The following is a 27158-nucleotide window of genomic DNA, read 5'->3' on the forward strand; positions in this document are numbered from 1 at the left end:
TCCTTAGTGTAATATTCTGTCTTGGAAGGAACCCCTCACTGGTCAAGATTCATGAGGCCATGGGGAATAGCATTGACAGGTTGTAGGTCCTAGGACTGAGGGCTATGTAGGCTTAGCCATCTTCATCCAATATCCCTAAAGCGTTGTCCTGTGACGTGCTGCTGGCTCCTGTGAGCTTTTACTTCTCTCTGACCCATTGGATACCCCTCCACTTCTCTTTTCTTTATTCTAATTAGTGTGTGTGTGTGTGTGTGTCTATGTGTGTGTTTTCAGCTTACCTGCTTGTAGTGTGAAATTTCTAAGACACGTTGTCCTTTAGACTGGTAAAATATAGTCTATAGAATTTAGCCACTTTCCCCTGTCTTCTCTAAGTAGGGATCCTAGACGATGCAAAGGCAGGTTGCCATTACATCACCCGGCATCTCCTCTTCACCAGTGTGATCTTCACCAATGTGAAACCCTGCTATTGAAGCCAGAGTATAACTCAGAGCCCTTGTCTATGCCTCCAGCATTCAGTACTTCAGGATTCCACAGCTCCTTCTGCCTGCTTCTCTACCTATTGAGCCACAGTGACTTCCTCTCACACCAACCTCCCTGTCTCTTGGCTAGCTTACTCAACAGCCTCTGGATAGGTCAGGCCTACCACTTCTTCTTAAGCAGATATCTTAAAGATCATGTCCTCAAATATAGGACTCCTCTGTCTAGAATATGTATTTTCAGACAACACTCGCTATTACACAATTCTATTTTCACCACAATGCTTACATTACAGGGTATTATTTATTTATTTGTTAGGATCCCCACCCCAAGACAAACAGAGTAACTTAAGGAACCTTAAGGCTTTGCTCTCAGGAGATGCTGAATAAATGTTTGTAGATTGAGTGAAGGGGTGAATGAATGGGAATTGAAAGACCAGTACAGCTCCCTTAACTCTGACTATCACGATGGTCTAAGCTACTTCCTCTTGCAGACCTTCGCTTACTAAAAGCCATTCTTCCGCTGGGCTCTTTGCAGTAGTAAATCTGTGCCACATATGAGAAATATGTTTGGGGAGGTGCTTTTTATAGCCACGAAGTCCCAAATGCAACAGCATAGAGATTCTTCCATAAAATGCACTAAAGTGTAGCTGAAAAATTTAAGTGACCTCTTAATGTTTCCTTGAATATCGCACTAAAATCATTTCTAAAGCCATTGAAATAAATCTAGCCACTAAAATAAATGCTACCCTACATTACACAAGATTTTTATTTCCACTAGGTTCTCAGTATCCTCCTGATGCCTGGGTGGTCTGGCACATAGCAGAGTCTGAATTCATTTGAAAACTCCCTTGTTGACCAGGGAGAGGAAAGACAGACTGTTCTCAGTGGCTCAGATCTCCCTTCAGTCTGTTACCTTGAAATGAAATGTCAACAAAGGCATTGTTCATGGAGAGCACAGCATCTTGATGGAGCAGGTCTTCTGCTCTCCCTCCCTCCCCTCTGAGAAGTCACCCGTTGGTAAGAATGCTTCCTAAGCTGTGCAGACAGCTGACCTTTGCTCTCCTTCATGTCCCCTAGGCTGGAGTTCTTCCTTACCATCTCTCTGGTCAGAAGCCTTTACATCCGCTTCCCGTCTTCAGCCTGTCCAGTCTAGACAGTACTGGGACAAGCTTCTCTACTCCCTATGAGTTAAACAGTTTCCTTCCTGTGCCCATGAAACTCTTCACCACTGAGCAACTTTACGCATACTTCATAATGAACTGTCTATGGGTCTAGGGAGGTGGGACTTGCTTCTCTTTCAAGAGGACCCAGGTTTATTTCCCAGCACGGCACCCAAATAGCAGATCACAACCCTCTGTAACTCCAGTTCCAGCAGACCCAGTGTCTTCTTCTGGCCTCCTAAGGTACTAGGTATTCATTTGGTATAGAGACATGGCAGACACATAAAATAAAAATAAATCTTTTAAAACATCTATTTACATATAGAGTATGGTGCCGTGGGTTGGGTTGCCCCCAACTCCGACCTGAAAATCTACCCTTTAGTCATTAACTTATCTCTAGCTTGTGCTTTTCTTCCAACATGTGCATCTCTGTTGGATGCCTTTACTTTCTTCCCTACAGGTAACACGATACGCACATGCTCAAGCAATACTGCCCCACCCACTGCTGGGCAGCAGCTGCAGCTTCATCCTAACCTTAGGGATGGTGTTCTTGAAAGGCAACCCAGAACGGTGTGGGAGAACATCTGTTGCGCTTTGTGAGCATGTGGTCCCATGCATTGACCGTATTTGATTACCACCGCACTGCCACAGTGCAGACAGGTGACCATAACTTCATCTGGCTGGCAAAAGAAAGCAAGCCTCCCAGTGTTAAATAAAAACAAAATATGTTAGATTTCTACCTAATCTCAAAACCGTGTGTGTGTGTGTGTGTGTGTTTTGCATTGTGTAGAAGTGTGTGCCAATAACACTCTTCTTGAAGGGTTAGCAGCACTGTATGACAGAAATATTAACAGTGAGTTGAAGCCACTTGTATGGTTTTATATCTTACTGTGGCTATATTTTTAAAAGACTAAAAGTAACAGGTGAATATAATTTTAATAGTATGTTTCATTTAATGGTTCATTTCAGAGGGTGGCATGATGGCTCAGTGATTAAGAGCATACTCTGCTCTTGTAGGGAACACAAATTCAGTTTCCTGACCTCACATTACAACCCCCAGTCATCTCTTAACTGCAGTTCCAGGAGGCTTGATGCCTCTTCTAACCTCTGCAGGATGCTGCAAACACACGGTATATATACCTGCATTCAACCACACACAACACACATTAAGTAATTGCTTTAAAAAAAAAAAGGCATATCACAATATTACAATTTTGACACGCAACCACTATAAAATTATGAACACTTCACTTGTTTTTGGTGTGATTCTTCAAAATTTGGTGTGCAGTTTCAAAGTAGTTCTTTCCAGACTGCTTTTATTATAGACAGTGTGACATGATGTACTTTTGGATCTACATGTGTTTTGCACGTGTGTGTTCATTTATGTGTCAAACACACTCTTAGTTATGGAACAATGCAGGGAGGAGTGCCTACTTACTTTTAACTTGTGTGTGTGCTTGTGTGTTTGCGTGTGTGAATGCAAGTGTGCGCGCGTAACGGAGCATGTATGAAGGTCAGTGGACAATACCAGCTATCAGTCTTCACCCTCTGTCACAACTGGAGGCAAAGTCACTGTTGTTCCCTGATGTACGTGCCAGGACAAACTCTCAGGGATTTTTCTTTGAATTAACAGTGAATTAAATCTCTAATCTCACTGTAGGTATGCTGGGGTTACAGATACATGCTACTGACCCCAGCTTCATATATCTTTTGGGGCGTCTGAACTCAGGTCCCTGTACTTGTGTCAGAGTCTTTACCCACTGAAACAGCTCACCAACCTGGGAGTGCTTACATTTTCCTAGATTTTGCCAAATTATCCCCTAGAGAAGTGGTAGAAATTCAGGTTTCATCCTATGTGTATGTGTGATGTTTTCCCTGTTCTCTGTAACAGTCTGTGAACACTATTAGTTTTGTTCCCATAAGTGGAAGGCTTCTCAATTTGCACCATGGTTTGAGCAATCTCTCTCTCCGCTCTCAAATCAGATAACAATGTGGACACAACGTAGCCTTCCTTTGAATGACTTTACACCTGTTGTAGCTTGCCCTGGAGTGTCTCACAATATTGCAAGGTTCTCAAGAGCCTGTCTGAGCACTTATTTACACAGCCTTCCATGGTAACTAGGACTCCCTTTAACACACAACAAGAAATTATTATACCTCTTGCCAGCTAACAAGTAAATGATTCAATTTTGCCTGAATTATCTGTGTAATCTTGTACTTGTATTATTAGTTTAATAATTAAAGCAACAGCAATAACCGTGCTGGAAACTCTGACTTATGGGATTACACATCTTGACTGCTACCCCAGAGCAATCAGACATTCCATCTCAGACATACAGGATGGAAAGAGTTCCTTGTTCAACTCATTTCTAATCACCAAAGGAATCATTTCTTCAACTATATGGAAATCTCATAGTCCTGGATTGGCATCCTGTGCAGGCGACAGTGCACACAGTGAAACTTGACTCATGTATGTTAATCTCCTCCTGTCTGCTGTTGCTATCTTTCTAATCTTGCAACAGAACTGCAGTTTGTAGTCTGCAGCCTGGGGCATCTGGCTTCTGGGGTCATTAGGCCAACATGACTCCGTCACTTAGATTTGAGACCATTGGAAATGTGATTTGGGAATGGATTTGGGCAGACGAGTGTGCACCGGGTCAGAAGGCTGTGTAGCATTTTCCAGCACACTGGGGTCCCCAGAGAGGATGACAAACAGCCCATTTTAGAAACACTATCCTGTATCTCTCTCTCTCTCTCTCTCTTCTGCATGCATAAGCATATGGAGGACTTTGGAAGGCTCCAAAGCAAAGGAAAATCCTGATTCTAGGGTTTCTCAAATTGGTTTGGCCACAGAAACATAACACACACACACACACACACTCTCTCTCTCCACATATTACAGAGGACCTGAGTTCAAATCCCAGCATCCACTTGGCAGCTCACAACTGCCTGTAACTCCCAAGATCTGACACTCTCACATAGGCATACATTCAGGCAAAATACTAATCCACATAAAATAAAAGTAAATTACATATATATTTTTTTCCTGGTAACATCTATCAATGCTCAATTATCAGGTTTTTGTTTTGTTTTGTTTTGTTTTTGTACAGAACAGAACTGGGGAAAAAAAAAAACATGGAGTAACTGTTGTATTTTTCATTTTGTTCCAGACATGTTCAATTCTTTCAAGTTTATAAATAGCTATCAGACAAATATACATTTTAAATTCTCATCCTATCGTCCTGGAGGGAGAGGATAATCTACAGTTGCAGACTTGATCGGTGATGGCTGGATAAAGAAAGATACACTGTACGAATGGATGTCATGGTTTTATTTAGTGATCTGTTGTCTCAAAAACAAACTACATCCTAGGACCCATCAGAAAGATTATCATGAGAATTTAGAAATACATTAAGCCTAGGAACTGGTATTTGATAGAAGTGATGATTTAAAAGGATATAAATCTAGCTATCAATTCTCCCAAGTTAAAATACTTTACGTATGTGAAGTAGTTCCCAAGTATTGCGTGTAGAAGAACTCCTGTCTGTGTGCCTAGAGGTGCCAGCTGCTGACTGCCCTTGAGTAGACTTTGAAACACAGATTTGCTTAGTGGACCCCGGTTTTCTTCAGTCACCCTCTCTGGTTTGCCTGGCTAGCCCGTGCATTCATCTTGCTTCTCCCTTCCCTGTTCTCTTCCCATCTCTCTGCTCCTTAAAACCACTCACTAGGCTGGCAACTTGGTGCTGAGCACAGATGCATCACTTAATTTAATTTCACATTCCATCATCTGAAACATGACCGAGTGTTTGCTGCTTTGGGCCTTCAGAGAGCTGGGAAATCAATATGCTAATTTCTCTCCATCTTTCCAAATCATCCTTGAGAGAGCAGGCCAATCCTGCGAAATAAGAAACCCAGGCTGCAGGCGGGGTGACTCAAAGAGACACAGGCAGGCCCAAATCTGGAGATTATCATGTCTTGCCCCCACTGTGTTAATGGCCCCTGTTTTAAAGTGATCTGTAAATTAACTGTTTGGAACTTTGACCAATTTTCCCTTCTCCTGCTGAAAACATTGCTTCTTGCCATGAGGATTCCAGGAAGCCCTTAGAGCCCCGTGCCTCCCTGAGCATCGCAAAGCACAGTTAATGGACAGAGGCTCCAGAGATGCACATGCGATTCTGGTTCTCCTGGCAGGATGATCCCACAGCTGCATCTGCAGGTCATATTCCTGTGGTCAGCTTCATCATGTTGTTGTTCTGGATTTAGTTTGTAGGAAGGTGAAATCTCCAAGGATTTTCCGACTTCATGAAGTCCAGGGTTTGGGCCACACTAACCCACACTCTTGTGGGATTAATATGTGTTTGCCTCAATGACAGAACATCCACCTTCCATGTCATTCTTTTGGGTTTTGCTCACCGTTCGTGCCAGTGGAGTGTTTCTCGTGCCTTTGTTTCCGGACGATTCAAACCTTTCCTCCCGAGCCCATCCTGTCACTTTGAAGCTGAGCTGGTTGGTTGCTGTATCCTTATACAAACTGTGCACAGAAGATGAGGTGGCAGCCTGAAGAGACTCAGTGCTCGCAGCGAGTTCACAAGGAAACATTTGTGAACCCGTGGAGCCTCCCTCCAGCATTGGGGATGGACTGCATCCATGGATGTGTCCCCGATAGAAGCAGCGGGGCTACTTCCTGGTCTCCCGAGGTGGAAGTTGGTGACTTCAGTGCCACCACCCCTTATTTGTGCTCTTCTGACCTTTGTGGATCGCATGACAACATTCTGCTGAGTTTGTTCTCAATTTTACGGTTCCCTACTCCTTAAGCTTTTGTAAACATTCATCGACTCCCATCTGCAGACACCATTCAATTTTCCATGCTGTGCAGAGATTAACTGAAGTAATTCTTAGATCCTATTTCTATGGCTTGTGTCTTCTGAGATGAGTCATTTGGGACTGGATACCCGGGACTGTTTAGACCAAAGTGCTACGGGGCTTCATGCATATCTTTCTCCTCTTACAGGGGGACTCAAAAATGAACACAAAAAGGGTGTTCAGTTTTTTGCTTTTGTTTGTTTGTTTGCTTCTGATAAATACATATATCACATTAGAGCACTAGAGAGCCCCAAAAGAAAAACAGCGATCTCTTTCTAGACCTCATATAAAGGACCTAGTATAAATGAACCATCCCCTTGACCTGAGGTAAATCAGGTGTCATCTCTGGGTGCTTCTTCTCCTCCTCTTGTCCATCTCTTAATTCTTCTTAATACACAGCATCCTGACTTCCTTCAGAAACCCTTTGCCTCCCTGTTCCAGGAAACCTTGCTTCCCAGAGTCATGTTCTAGAAGGGTCTCCTGTCTCTGTCTCTCGCCCCCTCCCCCTGCCCCCAACCCCACCATGACATATCCACTCTAGTGGGCTGAGCTATGACAACCAACTAATGCACAGACCTGACATGTGTCCCCAGTGGCTTCAAGAGACAGCAGTGGAAATGGCTCTTTCCCTCCCACGTGTCCTCTGCTTTGTCACAAGGGCCTGACAGTCGGGCTGCTCTGTGCTTTCCCAGGGGGCCTTCAGGAAGGAGTGTTTTTCTGTCTCTGGTCCCCAGTGCTCTGTAATAACCAGAGGATAATAAACACTAGGAAGCTCAGTGCCAGGCATCACTCTGACATGATGCCTCTGTCCGTTTAGACCAAGCTATCATGAAGCAGAAGGCTTTCTCCTTGGCACATATTGGCGGTTGGTGGTTTCTGATCCTTCCATTACAGGCTTCCATCAGCCAAGCTGAGGATGAAACTTGATGCCCGCGAGACTGACACTCTGTGTCTTAGACTCCTTCCACCTAATACCCTTGATACTTTCGGTGATTTTCTAAAGGCTCTGACCTAGTCAGGGTTTTAGCCCTCCTGGCTACTTTGAATTAGGGTTATATTTTAGTATCCTTTCTTAATTGTGTGTGGATTTTTCATAAATGTTGATTTAAGATCTAAATCCACCACGGAGTTCCCAGCTTGGCTTTGCTTTTTGGGAGGCCAGACAAGGTTAGAATGCCGGGCTCCAAGTTTGGTTCTGTTGTTCACGAATCTCACTGCGCTTCATGTCTCTAAGCTGTGAAGTGGGCGGGGCCCACATCTCATGGGGCTGCTGGAGGAGGCGTGTGACAGCCAAGTAGAACGCCTGCACTGTCCCCAAAAGACAAGTTCTCAATGAGTCTCGGCTGGTTGGTTGTCACTACTGCTGTTTGTACTTCTTAACAATTTTTACGAGTGTTTTATATATGCAAGTCTTACTTAGTTGAAGGTTCTCTCGTAAATTATAGCATGTGTAATAAATAGGTATCTATGGACTTCACCTCTGTATTAACCCTTTAAACTATTTAACTATTTAAAATCTTTTAAAACTCTAGGCCAGCTATATAACTTGGCATATCTGAATGAGCCAAGAAATCTATTGCTTCTTTGATAACCCTTTTCACTGGGATTGGCCCAAAATATAGTACCTTGAAATCTCTTTAGAGCAACACGAACCCCAAATTTAGCTTAACCTTCATACATATTCTGTAGATATATAGCAATAAACAAGTTATGGGTTTTATTTTATGATATATGCAAGGCCTCACTATTAGTTTTTGTACCTATCAGGTGCTATCTCTATGTGTATATGCAAGGTCTTGGATGCTTAAGACTCAGGATATACATCTAAATACAGCTGGAGCTTAATGGTGCATTTTATTATTATACTAAATTTGAGGATTAGGTAGGCAAAATGTAATAATGGGAAGAAAAGGAGCATCATTAAAAGTGGATTTCCTTTATATAAGTATTATTCATATTTAACCTGGGTCATTAGGACTCCAAATGGTGATGTGAGCTACAGATCTGTCTTTGGTGTGTTTCTGAAAATTAAGCACTGGTATTTAGGCCAATTGCTAAGATTTTTCCTTAGATTTGACTTAAAACAAATGAACACAATATCGAGGCAGATACTGCACTTTGAAGCTCATCCTTGAGTTCTGATGTGATGAGCATATCTTGCTTTATTTGTGAACATGAGGGGGGAAATGGGCTGGAGAGATGACTCAGCAGTTAAGAGCAGGAGAGATGACTCAGCAGTTAAGAGCAGGAGAGATGACTCAGCAGTTAAGAGCTCTGAATGCTCTTGCAGAGGACCTGAGACTGATTCCCAGCTCACAATTCTCTCCATCTTTACTTCCAGGCGGTCTGTAGTTCTCTTCTGGCCTTCACCAGCACAGCATGCACAGTGTGGAAGGTTGTACATGCAAGAGAAACGCACACACAGGCACACACACACACACACACACACACACACACACACGTGCGCACACACGCACTCTCACGCACACATGCACATGCATGCACACAAACAATTTATTTTTAAAATAAAATAAATCTGTAAGCTGAGAATGATGGCACATATCTTTAAAGTAAAAATTAAAGAAAAATAAATGAAAAAAGAAGAAGAAAGAGGAAGGGAGGAAGGAAGACAGAGGAAGAAAAACCCGGGACAATTTAGCAAAGTAAAAGCACTGGGTACCCAGTATTTCCAGCTCACGCTCAAACTGAATCATACTCTCTAGTCCCACCCTCTTAAGTGTTTGACACTGAACAACTCCACACTTTGAAGCATGAATATCCCCTTTCCTAATGTTTGTTTGGCTATTTGTCTGTTCATTTATTACAGTCTTTAGTGCTCACTGAATGTCCAGTAAGTAGTAGGGAGGGAAAGCTGACATCTACGGAAGACATGGTCTGTCCGAGGCACTGAGCTGGGTGTTTGTCTGCCTGAGTTTATTCCCATGCGGTGGGAGTTTTCATCAGCCACACTTTGCAAGTGAGGAGTCAGAGGTACAGGTGACTACATCATTCCTCCTGAAGCTACCAGCTGGTGAGTGGTGTAATTGGGATGTAATTTTATATTTGAATAGCTCCAACCCATCCTTCAAGGCAATTACCAAAGTCATTTAAAAATTATAAGCAAATTAAATATTTTACCACTAGCTTTGCATTTGTTAAACGTGAGTGCAAGCAAAAAAAAAAAAAAAGCGGGGGTGGGGGGAAGCACTCACTTTTTACTTCTCTTTATAGGCCCAGAAATGGGAGATGGAACAGCCCCAAAGGTACCCAATAATATTTTATAAAAGCCACGCACTGTGTGCTACAAGTGAGCTTTCTAGAAAGGGTGCTGCTTTGTACAGTTACTGCAGATAATCAAGACAGTGTGATCAGTACCCAGGAGACTTTCTGCAACTGACTTATCCACTGTGTCATCTGAAAATGCCACCTGTGACCTTGACCTCTGGCCCACAGAACAATACACTCAAGAGTCCTCTGTGCAGGGAATTGAGTCCCCACTTCCCAGGTAGGGAATAATGGTCTCTTTATTCCTGAATCATCTAGGCTAGTAGAGAACTAACAAAACCATAGGGGAAGGTGGCGGGGGCGGGGGGGGGGGCAAAGAGCCTTTCCAGTTGAGAGTCATTCCTTCTGCAAAACACATCTGATGCAGGTCATGAGCTTGTGTGGTCCCGATTAGTTCCTATCCCATCTCAGCATCACCCAGGGGCTTCTTGGAATGGCATCCTATTGAGTCAGAAATTGGGGCTGTGGCTGAGCAGAGTGCTCCAGGGGATTCTCATGCCTTGCCATGCAGTTGTACAATTTCACTGGCTTTTCAAAAGTGACAGTATATTGAGATTACATGGAGAGGTAGGAAATCTAGGTCACCTACTGAAGAGATTCTGAACTAGTAGGCTGGGATGTGGGCTCAGTCTAGTAATTTTAAAAAAAGTTTTCAGGTATCTCAATGTGTAGCAAAGTTTGGGAGCTATTTTCCCTATAGGTTAAGTTACCGATTTTTTTTTTTAAATTGAATGTGGTATATGTGCTTGTGTGCAGATGTGTATGAATGAAGTGTGCATGTGTGTGCAAACCAGAGATCAACACCTAATGTCTTCCTTCATCACTCCTCAAGGTCTTGTAACAACAACAACAACAACAATAATGTTATCTGAGTGTTTTGATATTGCGCCATGCACAGACTTTGATGCAAGCACTCTTCCCTAGGCTAACAGGGAAATGGCCTTGTATCACCAAGCAAGGACAAAACATTATATATAATATAAACATGCCAGCCTATAGCCTTGTTTCTCATGGTGTTCTCCCATATGCTAATTTGAGCACTCCCTTCAAGCCACTGGGAATGGCAGTGGAGATTAAATGAGAACACACTCTTATTGCTTCCCTCTCTAGACCTGTTGGCCAGTCCAACCGAGTCACATCAATTCTTCCATCATGAGCTTCCTCAGTTCCCTTAGATGTACCATCCTCTGTGTGGGCACCTCTAGTCTGTGTTGCCATGGAAGCTGTTGGCAAGGTAGGTAAGTCTCAGCCTAGAAGATCTGTAGCATCTCCAGGTACATGGGGCTGGCTGTGTGTGAGACGCATTAGTAGGTAAACACCCTAACAGATGACAATAAGGTTTGGGGAAAGGTAATCATGGGGGGAGGGGGGTTGGTGGGGAGGGGAGCAGGTCGCCTGCTCAACTAGGATTACATAAAATATGGACTTCAATGAAGTTCACCAGAAAGTGCAACGTTTGCAAATGGTATTTCCCTAGGGAAGACGCCGTCACCTGGTCCCTCTCTGTGGTTCCCCTAGCCACAGCAATATCAACCCGCTGCCCCGCCTCTACCTTCCATAAAATATATAGCAAATAGAACGTTTAATCAGTGTCATTGGCTGTATAGTTCTGTGACTCTGGCATTTCTCAAAGTGCTTCTTCAAGGACATAGAGGTTATTACTCACTGCTGAAGCGAATTGATCCTCCCTTTTATAGGCCTGCAGGGTACAGGGATGACAAGATGTGTTTGATTCTTAGCCCTCCTCTCTTCCTGTGATGCAGGCTGCTGCGGCACCTCAACATTGTTTAAAAAGGCGAAAATAGGGTCTATTATATGTCATAAAGCATTACCTCACCCTGACACCCCAAGGTGTATATTATGTGTCTAGTGGACAACGCTAAGGAGAGGCAGGCTGACAGGCAGGGCCACTCCATCTCAATTGTCTCGTGCCTAACTTATTTGCTTGTCTATCGCTCCAGTGGTTATGTAATTTTCTCTGGAGTTAGTTGCCGTTTTTCAGCCTACAGTGAGAAATCTCTCCTGGTAGCCTATTAATCCTGCCAAAGGTCAGTTATAATGATTAAAGCTGTTTTTACACATGGTGTTGGCTGCTTACTGGGAAGGCAGAAATGGTGCCGTAAGGCAGTCTTCAGCTTCTGCTGTCTAATTAGATGTATCAGAACACCTCAGTGTCTTTAATCTTTCCCCAGACCTTCCTGTTGACATAACTTTAAACATCTCAGCATAGACTATAAATAATGAAAGCATACTCTTTTTTTTTTTCTTTAGGCACTGACTTTTAGACACTTCTAAACCTCACCCCCCACCCCTTTCTCCTTCTCTCTCAAAAGAGATTAGCATCTTGTAACTTGATGAGTGTCTAGATATATGTTGTCTATGTGAAGTGCTTTTATTTTGTAAAAATAATGTGAAATTTGAAGTTAATTTTGGTGGACAAAAAGTATTTAAAGGGCTGAGGAAATGACTTGGTTGGTACCCAGGGGACAAAAGTGTCTGTGACCTGAGCCCTGGGGGCATGGAGATTGGAGGATCCCTGGGGCTCCCTGGCCAACACTCTTTCTCGCCTCATTGTTGAGCTCCAGCCAATGTGAGATCCTTGATTCCTAAGGATAAGATCCAAGACTGTGCTCTGGCCTCCACATGCACACATATGTGCATATGCATCCCCACCCACCACGGGAAAACTTACACACACACACACACACATATTTTGGATATTCACAATCAATCAAATTAAACCATTTATATTCAAGAGCTACTCCCTAAATTTCTAAGATGTGACACTAACTGAGTAGACATAGCTGGAGTAGAGAAATTAATCCAGAAAGGAGTAGACCACGCTTCCCATCTTACTTGGCTTTCTGCTGCTGAGAAACCCAAGGAAGGAAGTCTTGGTGAAGGCTGTCTGTGTAGTCACTTGCTAGATTATGCATTAGCACAGGATTGAGTTTTGTTTAAGCATTCCCTAGTTCACAGAAAACCTGACTCACAGCTGACCCTGGGCTCGCTGCTGCTGCATGAACTTGGTCGGTCTTATTTTGTTCCTTAAGAGATAAGAGTTTTAACAGTTACGAGTTACTTTTGATTTACACACTTTTCACGATGCTATTTGATTTAAAAGTCAACATTCTTTCTGTAATGAGCTTATGACTGCTATCATGGTTCTGTTCCCTCTAATCACAAAAATATATTTTGGCTTCTACTTATTATTAGGTAAATAGATTTAGGGTGTTGTTTCCCTTCAAATAGTAATTTTAAAGACGTTATCTTATTGTCTCATTGTCTCTGTTAACTAAGTCGAATTGCCTTTCAGGCCTTAGGACCTGGGCTATATTTTCTTCCTTCCTTCCTTTCTTCCTTCCTTTCTTTCTTTCTTTCTTTCTTTCTTTCTTTCTTTCTTTCTTTCTTTCTTTCTTCCTTCCTTCCTTCCTTCCTTCCNTTTCTTTCTTTCTTTCTTTCTTTCTTTCTTTCTTTCTTCCTTCCTTCCTTCCTTCCTTCCTTCCTTCCTTCCTTCCTTCCTTCCTTCCTTCCTGTCTGTCTGTCTGTCTTTCTTTCTTTCTTTCTTTCTTTCTTTCTTTCTTTCTTTCTTTCTTTCTTTCTTTCTTTCTTTCTTATCACTACAGACTTTAGGTCAGTGGATCTACTCTCAGCCACTACACTTACCTTTCCTTTAGTTAATCCTGTCTGGTTCACTCAGAAGGCATTTTAGTTTTTGTATAGATGGTTTAAGAAATAAGAGTTTTTAGTCTCTGGTAATTAAAAAAAATCGCATCAATCTATTTTAATGAGTAAGAATTTTCAGTGAGATACAGGAAATGAGAGCGATTCCCAAGTCTACTAGATTCTTCCTTTAATTGTCCATAGTATCTTCATCGGTAGTCTACTGCTGTCAGGAGACACCATGACCACAAGAACTGCAATAGAAGAAAACACTTAATCGGGGCTTGCTTACCGTTTCAGAGGTTTGGTTCATTATCATCATAGTGGGCATCACTGGAGTATGCAGGTAGACCTAGTAGCTGAGAGTTCTACATCTGGATCCAAAAGCAGCAGGGATTGAAATACACAGAGACTGGCTTGGAGTTTTGGAACCCCAAAGCACACCCCAGGTGACACATATTCTCTAACAAGCCATCCCTACTCCAACAAGGCCACACCTAATCCTTTCAAACAGTGCTATTCCCTAAGCATTCAAGTATATGAACATACAGGGGCCACTCTACTCAACCCACCACACAAGTGAATGTCTGCTCAGTAGTGGATGCAGTCTTCAGTAAGTAATCTACAGTCCGTATTGTAAAATGTAGCTGGATGGACATTTGAAGGGCAAGTTGGGCCACCATTAAATGAAAGTCATAAATCAACCTTTTACAGATTCAGAAATTAATGAAACGTTAACTGTTTGTAGGCTCAAACTGCTGATCTGTAAGTCGGGAGCTTGCCAATACCTAGAGAACCCCTGTACTCTAATGTCAGCCCCCTCAAAGTAAGAATTCTGAAGTAGCCCCTTTCCTGGGATTGTGGATTCCATATGCAAGGGCCCAGTCATGACACATACGTAATAAAAGTACTGAGTTCAAGCATGTGAACACACATCGGTAATCTTAGCACTTGGGAGGCCAAGGCAGGAGAATCTCTAGTTGGAGGCCAGACTGGGCTGCATAGTGTCACTCTTAAGGAAAAAACCAAAAGCTTTACACACAGATCCTCCACCCTGAATTTCAAGGGCTCCTGTAGCAGAGGTGAATGTCCAGTGTACCTGACTCTTTCAAAGGTGGCTGGTGGAAGGCTTTGATAGAAGATTGCACATCAGATTGATTTGCTGTAATAAGAATTAGTTTTACCATTAAAAGAACTTAAATAGCAGCAGCAGCAGCAGAGAGGAGGGGCAGTGTGTTCTCTAGGTATGTTCATGCAGTATGAGCAGTTCCAGAGTATGATGGGAGTGGAATAGAGAAAGATGGACGGCAATTCAACTTGTGCATCCATTATCTAAATGTTTTCAAATTCTGATGCTCTTTGAGTACCAACTTAGTGCCACAAGTAGAAAATTCCATACCTCACTGTGTATGTGTGTGTGTGTGTTTAGACAATAGACATATAGATATATACCAAAACATAGACACACTAAAATTATATAAAAGTCACCTATAAGGTATGTTTATAAATATAAAAATATAAATGACCTTCATGTTTCCATCTGGGTCTCATCTCCAAGACAACCCATTATGATATACAATTATTCCAAAATCCAGAAAGTTCAGGCTTCAAAATGTTCCTGCTGACTTTAGATAAAAGATTGCCATCCCTTGGTGAACAGTCTTAAGTGGTCTCTACATTCTGAAGTTCAGGTCTTCTGTGCACTGATCACCTAAGCTTTCTGTTTTCTTCCCTCTCTAGATCCCCTTCCACTCCCTACCGGCTTCCTTTTTTCTCCTCCTGTCTCTTCCAGACCAGTGTCTGTGTCTTTCATTGAGATAGAACGAGGATAGTGAGTGTTCACACTGTGTGCACAAGGAACTGGAAGGACATCCCTGTCAGTGTAAGGTTCACATTCTCGATCTTCCTCATGTCCTCACTTGGCCAACTCAGAAGTAGACGAGTCAGATGGAGATGCTGGGCAGGGTGAAGCAGGGGGAGGTTGGGCCACCAAGAATGAAAATTAGATGAGTTAATAATCTGATAAGGACTGACTTCCTTCAACCCTTTATAGGAAAGTCTGTGATACCAAATCACAACTCCATGTGCCGCTCTGGACATTCTCCTCTGGGTAGCATTGGTGAAGAAGATCTTGGGTGACTGAGAAGGAACCATTTTTAATTCAGTGGCACCAAGACATCTCTATCATAAAAAGCTGACTGGGTTCATCGAAGGCAGTGGTTCTCAACCTGTGGGTTGTGACTATTGAAACACCTATTTCCAGTGGTCTTGGGAACCCCTGCCATGCATTTATTTTTGTTGCTACTTCATAACTGTAATTACTACTGAGTGCTGTCTCAGTTTCTAGCACCATTGGAATATGTGTTTTCTGATGGTCATGACCCACAGGTTACGAAGTATTGATCTAGAAGCAAACCTACCCAAGATGGGAGTATTATCATAAAGGACCTGGGAATCTTTTTAATTTTGCATATTTTTGAGCCTATGAAATATTACCACCAGTCAGATGAACAGATTATAACCAGTGGCCTATCTGACCAGTAAGGAAGACCAAATGAAGGTGTTTTCAGTGAGAGTGAATTATGAATGTGATGAAGTTTCTTTTCTAGCCCTGCACTGACTGAGTTTTTGAGAAGGTAACATTCATGAGAAAAAGTTTAATTTCCTTTCATTCCTTTTTCTACAAAATATATGTCCTGGAGACTACTTCATAGAGTGTTATAAAGGTTTTATATATCAGTTCACGTAAACCCTTTAAGTCATGTTTGGAACACAGGAGCCATAGAATACAGCTTGGCTGATATCAATGATATTGTTATTGGTGTAGATTTATGCCATGTAAATTACTTTTCCTTCTCTTGGGTAGCCATGTGATCAGCTGATGAGGCAGGAAAGTGCATGCTTTGAGCAGTCTCATGATGTCATTTGTGGCTGGTTACATTTTATTCCAACAGAAAAAGATTTAAAAAAAAACAGCAAGAGAAGGAAAAATCTAACTCCTTTCTTCACCCTCTGCCCTTTCAATAGCTCTAAAATTTAATACTAATCTTTATTCAATTGGTTATCTTATTATTTACATTTCAAATGTTATCCCCCCCCCTTCCCAGTTAACTGGGGAGGGTTGGGGATTGCAAGCTGGCACAACCACTCTGGAAATCAGTCTGGCAGTTCCTCAGAAAATTGGACATAGTACTACCTGAGGACCCAGTTACACTGCTCCCGGGCATATAACCAAAAGATGCTCCAACATATATAACAAGAACATATGCTCCACTCTGTTCATAGCAACCTTATTTATAATAGCGCAAATTTACTAATCTTAATACTAGGTTTTAACAGTAGTCTCCTAGAATTCGTCCCCAAGTAGAGCACGCTAGATGGGGCATTCATAGTTGTTACCCTTCAGGTGACTCTCAACCACAGGTGAACTTGCATCGCTCAAAAGGTGAGGTTAAATTTTGGCCAATGAGCTATCACAAAGAAAGTGGTAACCATTCAGAACATGGTTCCGTCATTCACTAACTTTTCCTTGAGGTACCATGACATCGTGTTTGGCTTATTAGAGTGTGACAGTGTGTGATAGTCTGGCCAAATTAAGACTATCAGATAATCATGTGTTGCATTTGAGAGCCCAAATAATGCAATTCCAGCTTCATCTGTCTTCTGTGTTCAAAACAGAGTTTCTCTGCCTCACTAGGCAGCGACTGCGCTCTCGTGTCTTCTTCATTCTTCACTCCGCCCAGTTTCCCTGGGGCCAAGAATACACTCGGAGCTTGTTTTCCCTAATGTTGTTTTGATCCAGCGTGGATTTAGACAGCCGTGTGGCCTCTCTTCGTGGTCCACACCATCTTGTCTTTCTTTCCCCAGCTGCACGGTTCTCTTGGCACACTGGGTAGTAGTTAGGAGCCTGGCACACCATATCTGTCCCCGGCAGGAATCACTTGCCTCGTTAGGCAATGCAGGAGCTCACGGAGCTACTTTGTAATTTGTGTCACTTGAATCCAAGTGGGAAGAGTTTAAGAAAACTTTCAGAGAAAAATATAAAACAAACCCTTTGAAAATGTGAGAGCATAATGCATGCTTAGCAGACAGCAATGTCACTGGTGATTTGTATATAATTATTACTCCGTTTTAGGTGGTACTTAAGCTCTTTGTCCAGGATGGGACGATTCATTTGTACACATCATTATTATCCCCCCCTGACATGGGCTTTGGTGACATTAATCATGGCTGTATTTCCTGCATCGGTAATGATAAGGTTGTCTTCCGTGGCTTTATTATGTTGTCGTGTGTGTGTGTGTGTGTGTGTGTGTGTGTGTGTGTGTGTGTGTTGCCTCTCAGTGGTTGTCCTCCAGTACAAAAGAAACATCTCATGTGGGGATAAACTCCCTAATAGCTGACATTTAACAGTCATGCTGGCAAGCATCTGGTTTTCTTCCACTTCATTCTCTGTGCTTATCAAGCTGAGTCCTGGGGAATTATCAGCGGTGGTCAGAGTGATGGCTACTTGTCATTTGCAACAGAAAACATTTTGGAGATGACGCTTGTTTCTAAAGACTAGATAGTTTGCACAGAGGTAGGCTTGATGGGGCATCAATTCAAGCGGGCAAGTGACAAGCTGAATTGAAGGAAGCCTGAAAGAAAAAAGGTGAATTGCCACGCTGGTCGGGAGGCGTGTCCCTATATGAAGTTGTCCCCAGAGCCATTTATAGTCCTAACAAAGGTTGTGTTTTCAACTTGATGGGGGTGGGGGGACAAACAGAAGCAAGCATCCCAGGTTCTGCTCTGAGGACAGCAGGTGTTGTCGCAGGGGATCTAACTGTGCCATTTTAAAGCTACATCTGAAGAGAAAAATTGAACCCTACGTCCCATTTGTTTGCATTTGGTTGTAGCAGAACAAATCGTGTGGCCATGGCTTTAACAAACAGTTCAAGCATATGACAATTAGTGGCTCTTCTCTCCCTCACTACCACAAGCTCTGATAACTGCCTCATGCACAAGACACATTAAAGACAGGAAACTGAAATCGACCAGTATTATTTATTAATTTGTGAGATGTTTTAATAAATCGAGCCCCCAGGGCAGAATCGGTCAATGTAACCATGGCACACTGTCTATGTTCCTGTTAAGGCGTTTGACACATTGCTTTGTGGCTGTGTGTTTTCATGCCTGACTCCTCCAAATAAATTTGTTTCCGCAGGGAGAAGGGAGGTTGTCTCCTTTTTCTTCTGTAGCCCAGGATAAAGATGAGCACGGGGCTGTTGGTTTTTGGAGAATCAGATTCATCCAAAGGCTGTGTCTATTTTTTAAAGGATTTAATTTGAGATTTAGTCACCATTGCTAGTTATAAAGCACACATTGTGAAATTAACAGCATGAGGAGGGCAGAGAGAGATACAGAATAGGGATTAGGACAGTGACGACTGCCAGAGGGCTTCTGCCCACAGCCCTTTATCCTTCATGGTCAGCTCTGAGGCTGCCTGAGAGCTGAGGCTGCCTGAGAGCTGAGGCTCCTGTTCTCAGCCTCCTCTGATCTGAGGGGAAATAAAAGCACTAGTACAGTCAAAACAGGAAGCCGTTTGCAGTCTGTGCCAGTTGCCTACATCCTAGAATGCCCTTGTGTATCATTAGGGTGTAACATGTGAGCTATTCTATACCAACAGAAGTTTCTCTAACTGCGTAAAACCTATCTGTAGTATCCTGGAGAGAACCAGAGGCACAACGTGGAGATACAGTTTTACTACGTTTGTTCATCGTGTGGCGGGTAACGAGTTAGACACATACATACTCTTCATGTTTCTTCCGGACCCTGCTGGGGAGGCATTGTGCCCCCCCACCTTATAAGTGAAGAGCTGAAGCTGAGAGAGATGAAGAGCATGGCCTGCATAGAAGACTAGTTTACAACTAGAATGCTGGAGAGCCAGGATTTGATCCAGGCAGTCCATCGTTCTAGACAGGTCTACCTGTGTAGCCGCAGGACTCCTTCAAATATGCACCTTGTATATACCACAGGACCTTGAGATGGCACTCTTGGAACCTCAATAGCCATTCAAAGCATAATTTATGAAACCTGCTACTTGTTCTGGCCCAGGCAAAAGGCAACGGTAACCATGACATTCCTTTGACTAAGGAATGAGGTGGCATGTAGCAGAGCTAATCTAACATGGAAGAGAAGCCCAGGTCCAGTGGAGAAGGAATCAAAGAAGATAAAAGATTACTGTAGAACCGGGAGCTTTGGGAAAGGGTTCTGAAGAATTCTTGGGAGATGGGGTGGATGAGCCAGTGAGAGCTTCATTGAGCTACAGGAGAAGATCACCACAGATGGAGAAAGGAGGCAGAGCAAAGAGCTTTACTGGAGGGACCTTTGGCAGGCATAGGTTTTGATGCAAGATGTAGTTATTGAGAAGACAAGGCAGGGAGATCTTTGAGTAGGCCAATGTCATCTAAGGAAGCATTGTCTGTCATGGTGGTCTGGAGGGAGGAAAGGCACAGTGTGTGGCTCTGTCATGAGCTGTCAGGTGGGAGGGAACAAGGTGGAGACAACAGAGAAGGAAGCAGCTGCTGGGCATGAATGACTGACTGTCCTCAGGAAACACAAACAAGCAAGCCGAGCCATCTCAACGCGTCAGCTGAGGGAGGGGGCAGACATTAATGGTTCTGAAGAAAATGAATAGGCCTGCCTTGGCGCTCTCTACTGAATGCTAATGTTAGGGGTTCTCCAGAGCTCAGTGCTCTCGTTCAGTTACATCCTATCTATCTGCTGTAAATCCAAAGGGTGCACAGCCTACTCAGGATGGAAGCGAAGGAGCTCCCTGAGCAGGGTTAGAACAAACACCGAAACAAGTTACCGGTCAAACTCAGCCACGTGGATAACTCAGCCTGCGAAAGGCAGTGTGACCCACCTGCCCTTGAACAGCCTTTGACGCAGGAGCAAACCTAACCTGGTGACAAAAAAGATGTCCAATGCCAAAAGGGAGAGAACCAAAGAAAAGCAGACGTCACATTTAGTGCAGGATGATGATAATTCTGGCATCTGGTGCATTGGAGAAGGATCTGGAGAACTGATATTATATATTCATTTTAACCCCCTCAGATATTAGGCGTATTGCTCACTTCATACTCCCAAACTAAATTCATTTTGTAATATGAGTTATATTTTTATAGATTTCATAATTTGGGGGGAATTTATTCCTTTAATAATATATATGGGCAATTTTTATTTTCTTGTTCTATTTAGGGGAATCATAGATACTTTTCTACACGAGTCTTTTTCATTACCAATAACTCAGAGATGCATGAAAAGCAATTAGGAAAGTTCCTGGCCCACAGGAAGACTCGTATTTATGTGTCTGTTTATGGTGGAAGTGATTCATGCCAGAAATAGCTCACCAGCAGGCTCTGAGGGCAAAGGCATAGGGTCAGACCTAAGTAGATACAGCCGCATCCTTAGTTAGCCTTGATAGCCTTGGTCGTTGCTTGGAGATGTGAATTTATATCTAGTGTAGGCGTTTATGAATGTGTTTGTGGGTAGGTAAATGGATAGCAACAGAGACATAGATAATTGCAATCAGGATTGATTGGGAGAAAGCCTAGCGTCTGCCTGGGAAAACGCAGCGAAGGTTAGGTAACTACTCATACTGTTTCCCACGGCTACCACTGACATCACCAGCACCACCAATGACTGACGTCTGTGAAGCTCGTATTACTGACTAGAAGAACCGTAACATAAAAATGATGCATAAGTGAAAAGGAAGTCTTATGAAATGAAATGGTTCTTAGCTCACTACAATATTCGATTTATACGGAATCCAGTGTCGTATCCAGAGTTTTCGAGAGAGGAATAGGGGCAAGGATTGAAGTGCTAATGCTTCATGTGGCCTTTACAAACCCAGGCTAGTGAGGTCAGGAAAATAGGCAGCCACAAAAAGACAGGTTCTGCATTGCTCCACTTAAAATATGCATGGTCTACCTAAGGTAGTCAAGATCTTGCAAACAGCAAGTGGACTAGAGGTTGCTGAGGATTTGGGTGGAGGGAGCTGTGTTTGATGGGCAAATGGTTTCAATTTTGCAAGATGCCAGTGTTCTAGAGTGCTGCTGCACACCAATGGAAAGCCTTTCAACAGCATTGGGCTATGAACTTTCTATCGTTAAGATCATAAGGCATGTTCTGACGGTATTTTCTCACAGTTTGAAAACATGGGGAAGAGGAAAGGGTGGAGTGATGCAGTTTAAAGTGATGGTCTGGGCTTGGTCACTTCCATAACACCTCCAAGAGGCACAGGAGGTGTTGGCAGCTGCATCCACTGAACATGTGGATCTTCTCCAGGCACGTTGGAAGAAAGTACCACTCTCTAGAAACAGTTCCTGGAAGGGGAGCTAGAACTCCGTCCCACCCCAGTTTCTCAGATAGCAGTTTGCCTCGCTGGATTGAGTTCATATCTATTTCCAAGTTGTACCAGGCCTCCCCAGTATAGGAAGATTCAGCATTGACAGCAAAGGTGATGCCCTTACTGGGAACTTAGTACCCCTGGTGGAAATTAGCAGGCCCTTGGGAATAAGATTGCATGTAAGATTAATATCGGGTAAGTACCACACTGTTCCTTCTAGCTTGATGAAACAATGGCTACCATGCTCAACCTTTCTTTTTTAATACCATAAGTAGCACTTTGTCAGGGAATATCTTACAGCTATTGTATAGCTGATGGGCTAGGAACAGACCGTGCTATCAAGATTCTTCACCTCTCTCTTTGCTTTGTTTGCCCTGAATGGAGGAGTCAGGGTACTTAAACTGCACATCATTAATGCAGTCAGCAAGAGATAAGGTTTGAAAAGATTTTATTTTTAAATATTTTTAGATTTTTGTGGGTGTGCGTGTGTGTATATGTATGTCTATATGTATGTACCTGTATGTGTGTGCATGTGTATGCATGTATATGTATGTGGTGGGAAAAGTCCTAGTAAAGATGATAGATTCACTTGGTCTTCTTTTGTCCTGCTTTGTTGTTGTTGTTGTTGTTTGTTTGAGTAGAATCATTAGTCTGTTTGGAAAGTCAGATCAATGTTTCCTAGGTGGAAAAAATAGAATGGTGTTCTAGAGATGGTAAAATCTAGTCTTGTTTGCCTCTCCAAACAAGTGAGGTGGCTCACTTTTCATGTACAGAAATTAAGTTTTGATCATGCCTTCAGACCAAATGCATATGCTACCCTATTGTATGAAAAGGTGTCAGAATGAGGCAGGCCACCTCAGGCAAGGGAGCATCCCAAAATGCTGGGCTGCAGAGGAATTCCTGGGATGCCAGAGCGTCTTCCCCTCTGCTACATCCTGTGGTGCACTTCCCATGTCTCCATGGGAAGAAGAGGTGTGTTTGAGCCTGCTTTTTGACAATTAAGAGGATCCCACGCCAGTTAGTTCTACTTCTTCTGGAATAATGTTATAGATGCCAGGGGTGTTAAAAGATGATAATTTAAATGAAAATTATACTCAAAGAATGCAAGCTCCAGCCTGGAGAAGATAGTGTCATGATGCAGGTCTCACTTTGCTAACAGGTCCTGTATAGACACTTCACATAGGTCCAATATCTTGCCTATCCTTATTTAACAGGACTTAGTCCACTCCTACTCTATGTGTGCAAGCATGTGTGTATGCATGTGCGATTGATTCCTTCCAGTTATAAGCCCCAGGAACCCCAGCAGAGTGCCCTTGCAGCTTCAGAGGGACACAGGCACATAATGGTTATAAACTCCATGACAGAACATAGTGTAGTCTCAGTGTTTGCTATTATAGACATTTGGGTGTGGCTATATTTTCAGTTTTATGTTCACATTTGTCTTGCAGATTCCCCTGTTCTACATTGCTTTCTGTGGCTGTGATAAAACACTGACTAAAAGCAACCTTGGGGAGAAAGGGTTTTATTCATCTCACAGTACCGATACGGGTCACCATTGTGGGAAACTGAGGCAGGAAGGCAGGCGGGCGCTTGTGAACATTAAGACTGGAAACAATGGAGGAGCATTGCTTGTTGCCCAGGATCTTGCTTTGGAAGCTAGCTGCTCCAGAAAGCCCAGAATCCCCTGTTTAGGGAATAGTACCGCCCACAGTAGGTGAGGGCAAGCCCAGAATCCCCGGCTTAGGGAATAGTACCACCCACAGGAGGGGAGGGGCCCTTCTATGTCAATCAACAATCAAGAGACTCTCCTGTAGGATGCTTACATTCCGATCTGAGCAAGTCCGCTGTTAGATCTCTCTTTCCACGTGACTCTAGGCTGTGCCAGGTTGACAGTTACCACTAACTAGGACACCCTAATATAAAAGTATTTGTTGGCTACATTATTATAGAAAGGATACCAGATACACACTTCCATCCGTCTATTTTCTTTTGTCCAGTGGAAAAATAAAACTATTTAGAAAAATCGCAGTGGATCTTCGTTATTTGACAGCAGGTCGTTCCTTAAGCACTGAGGGGCTATTAAGAGGCCGAGAGGTGATAACATTCCTGGTTCTTTGGTTGATAACGTGCATGGCTAAGCGCCAGAAAAGAGAGTTTAAAACAAACTGTTTACACAAGGAAATACTGTGTGAGTTCTGCAATCAAGTGAAGGTTGAGTGTTTTCTTACCCAGTACCAATCATTAAAAATAAGAAATATGAAATTCATGCGTAAGCTTTCTGTGCAATTGATACAACTTTTCCACATACTGTCAATCACATAAGAACTCTCCGTGTATACTCTGGGTACCGACTTGGGGGGCTGGGTATTTAAGATGACTAATAAAAAAAAAGTAATCTCAGAGAGCGCACAAATGGTTCCAACAGCAATAAATAATAAATACACATAATAATTGCTCTGGGAACACCATGAAAGGGACGATTAATTCCACCTGAAGGGCTAGAAAAGACTTCACAGAGGAGGAGACTTTGATCTATGACTAAGGGATAAGTGGACTCCTTAGTTATGGTAAATAATACTCACTGCTATAATCAACAAACTCCAAAAGCTCCGCACAGCAGGATTAGTTTACTTTCCAGTCAGGTCCCAATCAGGTTAGCAACTGTGGAAGGTTTCAGAGTGCGCTGGGGACCCTGGCTTCTCTGCTGTGGTGGTTTGCGGTGGAGAAACGTTCCCCACAGACTTATATGTTTGAGCATTTGATGTCTGGATGTTGGCAGAGAGGGTGGAACATGTAGGAGTGGGGATTGCTGCAGGAAGTAAGTCGCTGGAGGTGGGCTTTGACAGCTTATAGCCTGACCCCACTTCCTGTCCTCCCTCTCTGCTTCCTGTATGCAGATGAAATTTGATTGGCCAGCTTCCTGCTCCTGCCTCAATGACTTCCTGCCAATTTCCCCGTCTGTTGCCTTGTCTCTCTGCCATGACGAACACCAGGAACTAAACGTCAAAATAAGCGCTTTCTCTTCGAAGTTACTTTCTAGCACAGTATTCTCTCACAGTAACAGAAAAGTAATTAATGTACCCAGAACCCCATTTATGCTAGTTTGCTTTTTCCAGACTCTTGGAATAAGCAATATGCAGATGGAGGTTGTCTAGGCAAGAACATTAAGTATAATTCTCTCTTCACTCTAACTTCTGCTCTGTGTCCTGGACACCCAGCAAGCACATGGTTACCCTGACCTATGGGGTAGGAAACACATTTTAGCAAATGCTAAAGTAGATGAGGGAAACAGGAGCCAGCTAATGATAGTTATCCTGCTATAGTGAAATTATTTTCCATGGAGAACTGGAGTCATCTAACAAAATGGATGGAAGGGAAGACCATGAGAGAGTCTGGGGGAAGAACGGATGCTTGCATTTTGACCTCAGCCTACAGTGGCTGAGCAGGAGCGCAGCAATGAGAAACACGAGGAACCTAGTTTGTAGTGAGATTAGCAAACATCTTAAATACGCTACCAAGACAGTTCTGCTGTTAGTGTTCTAGCTTTTCATTGTCTTATAAGTAAGTATTAGTTGATTTCCATGTGTGATGGTTTGTATATGCTTGGCCCAGACAGTGGCTATGTTAGAAGGTGTGGCCTTGTTGGAGTAGGTGTGTCTCTGTGGGTGTGGACTATTAGACCCTCATCCTAGCTGCCTGGAAGCCAGTATTCTGCTAGCAGCCTTCAGATGAAGATGTAGAACTCTCAGCTCCTCCTGCACCATGCCTGTCTGGATGCGACCATGTTCCCACCTTGATGATAATGGACTGAACCTCTGAACCTGTAAACCAGCCCCAAATTAATGTTGTCCTTATAAGACCTGCTTTGGTCATGGTGTCTGTTCACAGCAGCAAAACCCCAACTAAGACACCCTGACTGAAATTGCTTTCACAATATACTCTTTTTAATTGAGTTGGGTTTTTTTTTTTTTTTAGCAAGATACTTTTCTTTGAAGATTAGATCATTTTTACACATTATATACTTCTTTATATTTTCATTAAACACCAAAATACAAACATATCAGTGCTTAATTAACAGTTGAATAGCCACAGAAATGGCTTTTAAACGGGCAGAAAGGAACAATGGCCCTGTCCAGGGTACCATTTCTAGATAATTCAATCCGTGCTGCATAAGGACATCTGCATTGTAGTGTTTACTCCAATTCTCAAATAAACAAAAGATATTGCTGCCATTGATAACTGTGTGACATTTCAGGGCACATTCTACTCATGTCTATATCAATATATTTGCTTTAATTTGTTATGAAACTAAATACCATTTTATGCATCAAGCTGAAAACATTTTAATTATGCATGGGCATGAAGTCTCCCCAAATACTAAATTAGTAGAAGTCTCAGATTGGGCAGTTTGTAGGTGGGTCTTTAATGAGAATGCTTGACACCCAATATATTTCATTCTACTCTCTGGTCCTTAAACTAAATTGCAGATTAAATACTCTCTTGAAACCATAGCAAAGTGTTAGGTTGGGCTTTGTTATGGATTATGGTATGGATAAGCATAGCCCCTCGGCTTTCGTTTTCATTAGTGATTTGCTGAAGGCTAACTGGAGGGTCTATGGGTAAGGATAGTAATCCAGAGTCCCCTCCCCTTGTCAGTTCCAAGGTCTGCTGGGTTTGTGAAATGTTTCTCTAATGATAATCACTCAGTGTGGCGCTGCCCTTTGCCGTAGTCTGAAAGCACAAGCAGGGCTAGAGGAGCCATTTTAGATCTCAGTGCCCATCAATGGATCATAATGTTACACTAAGCCTGTGGCTCATACTGTCCGCTCACTCGCTCGCAGTATGTGTGAAACTTAAAAGCCAATTCGTCAAGTTTATCCACGAGATGAATTGATACAAAATGTAAATCTATTTATTTTGGCTAAACAAACCATGGAACATTTCTCATTAAGGCTAATGAAAACACCACTGTATATCTATAAGGATTTTTAATTCAGTGCTCACATATGAAGCATCTGCCCAGTACCCAGTCATGAATACAAAGGAGGTGACCAAACTCTACCCCAGAGATGCTCACAAGAGTGGGGGAAAGGAGGCCTAAAGGAGTCTCTGGCTTGGAGTCAGGTTAGCATTGAAACACAGTGAAGCAGATATTCTGAGTAACTCCCTGCTTTGGACTTTGTTGTCCGAAAAGAATAATCCTAAACACCCCATTACCTTTGCTGCCTGGAGAGTTTGAAGATAGAAAAGGTTTCTGATTATCCTGGCTGCTTCTCCTACATCTGTCTCCTTTGCATGTTGACACTCACACACATCCCCTTA

The 27158-nt window shown here is 42.8% G+C and overlaps 1 protein-coding gene across 4 annotated transcripts in view; it reads left to right on the top strand.

The window, feature by feature from the left end:
- The window catches only part of Grip1 (glutamate receptor interacting protein 1), a 622013-nt gene that overhangs the window by 267991 nt on the left and 326864 nt on the right, over window positions 1-27158 (top strand). The gene's annotated exons all lie outside the window — the stretch shown is intronic.

This window comes from Mus caroli, chromosome 10 (assembly GCF_900094665.2).
Source record: "Mus caroli chromosome 10, CAROLI_EIJ_v1.1, whole genome shotgun sequence".
NCBI lineage: Eukaryota > Metazoa > Chordata > Mammalia > Rodentia > Muridae > Mus > Mus caroli.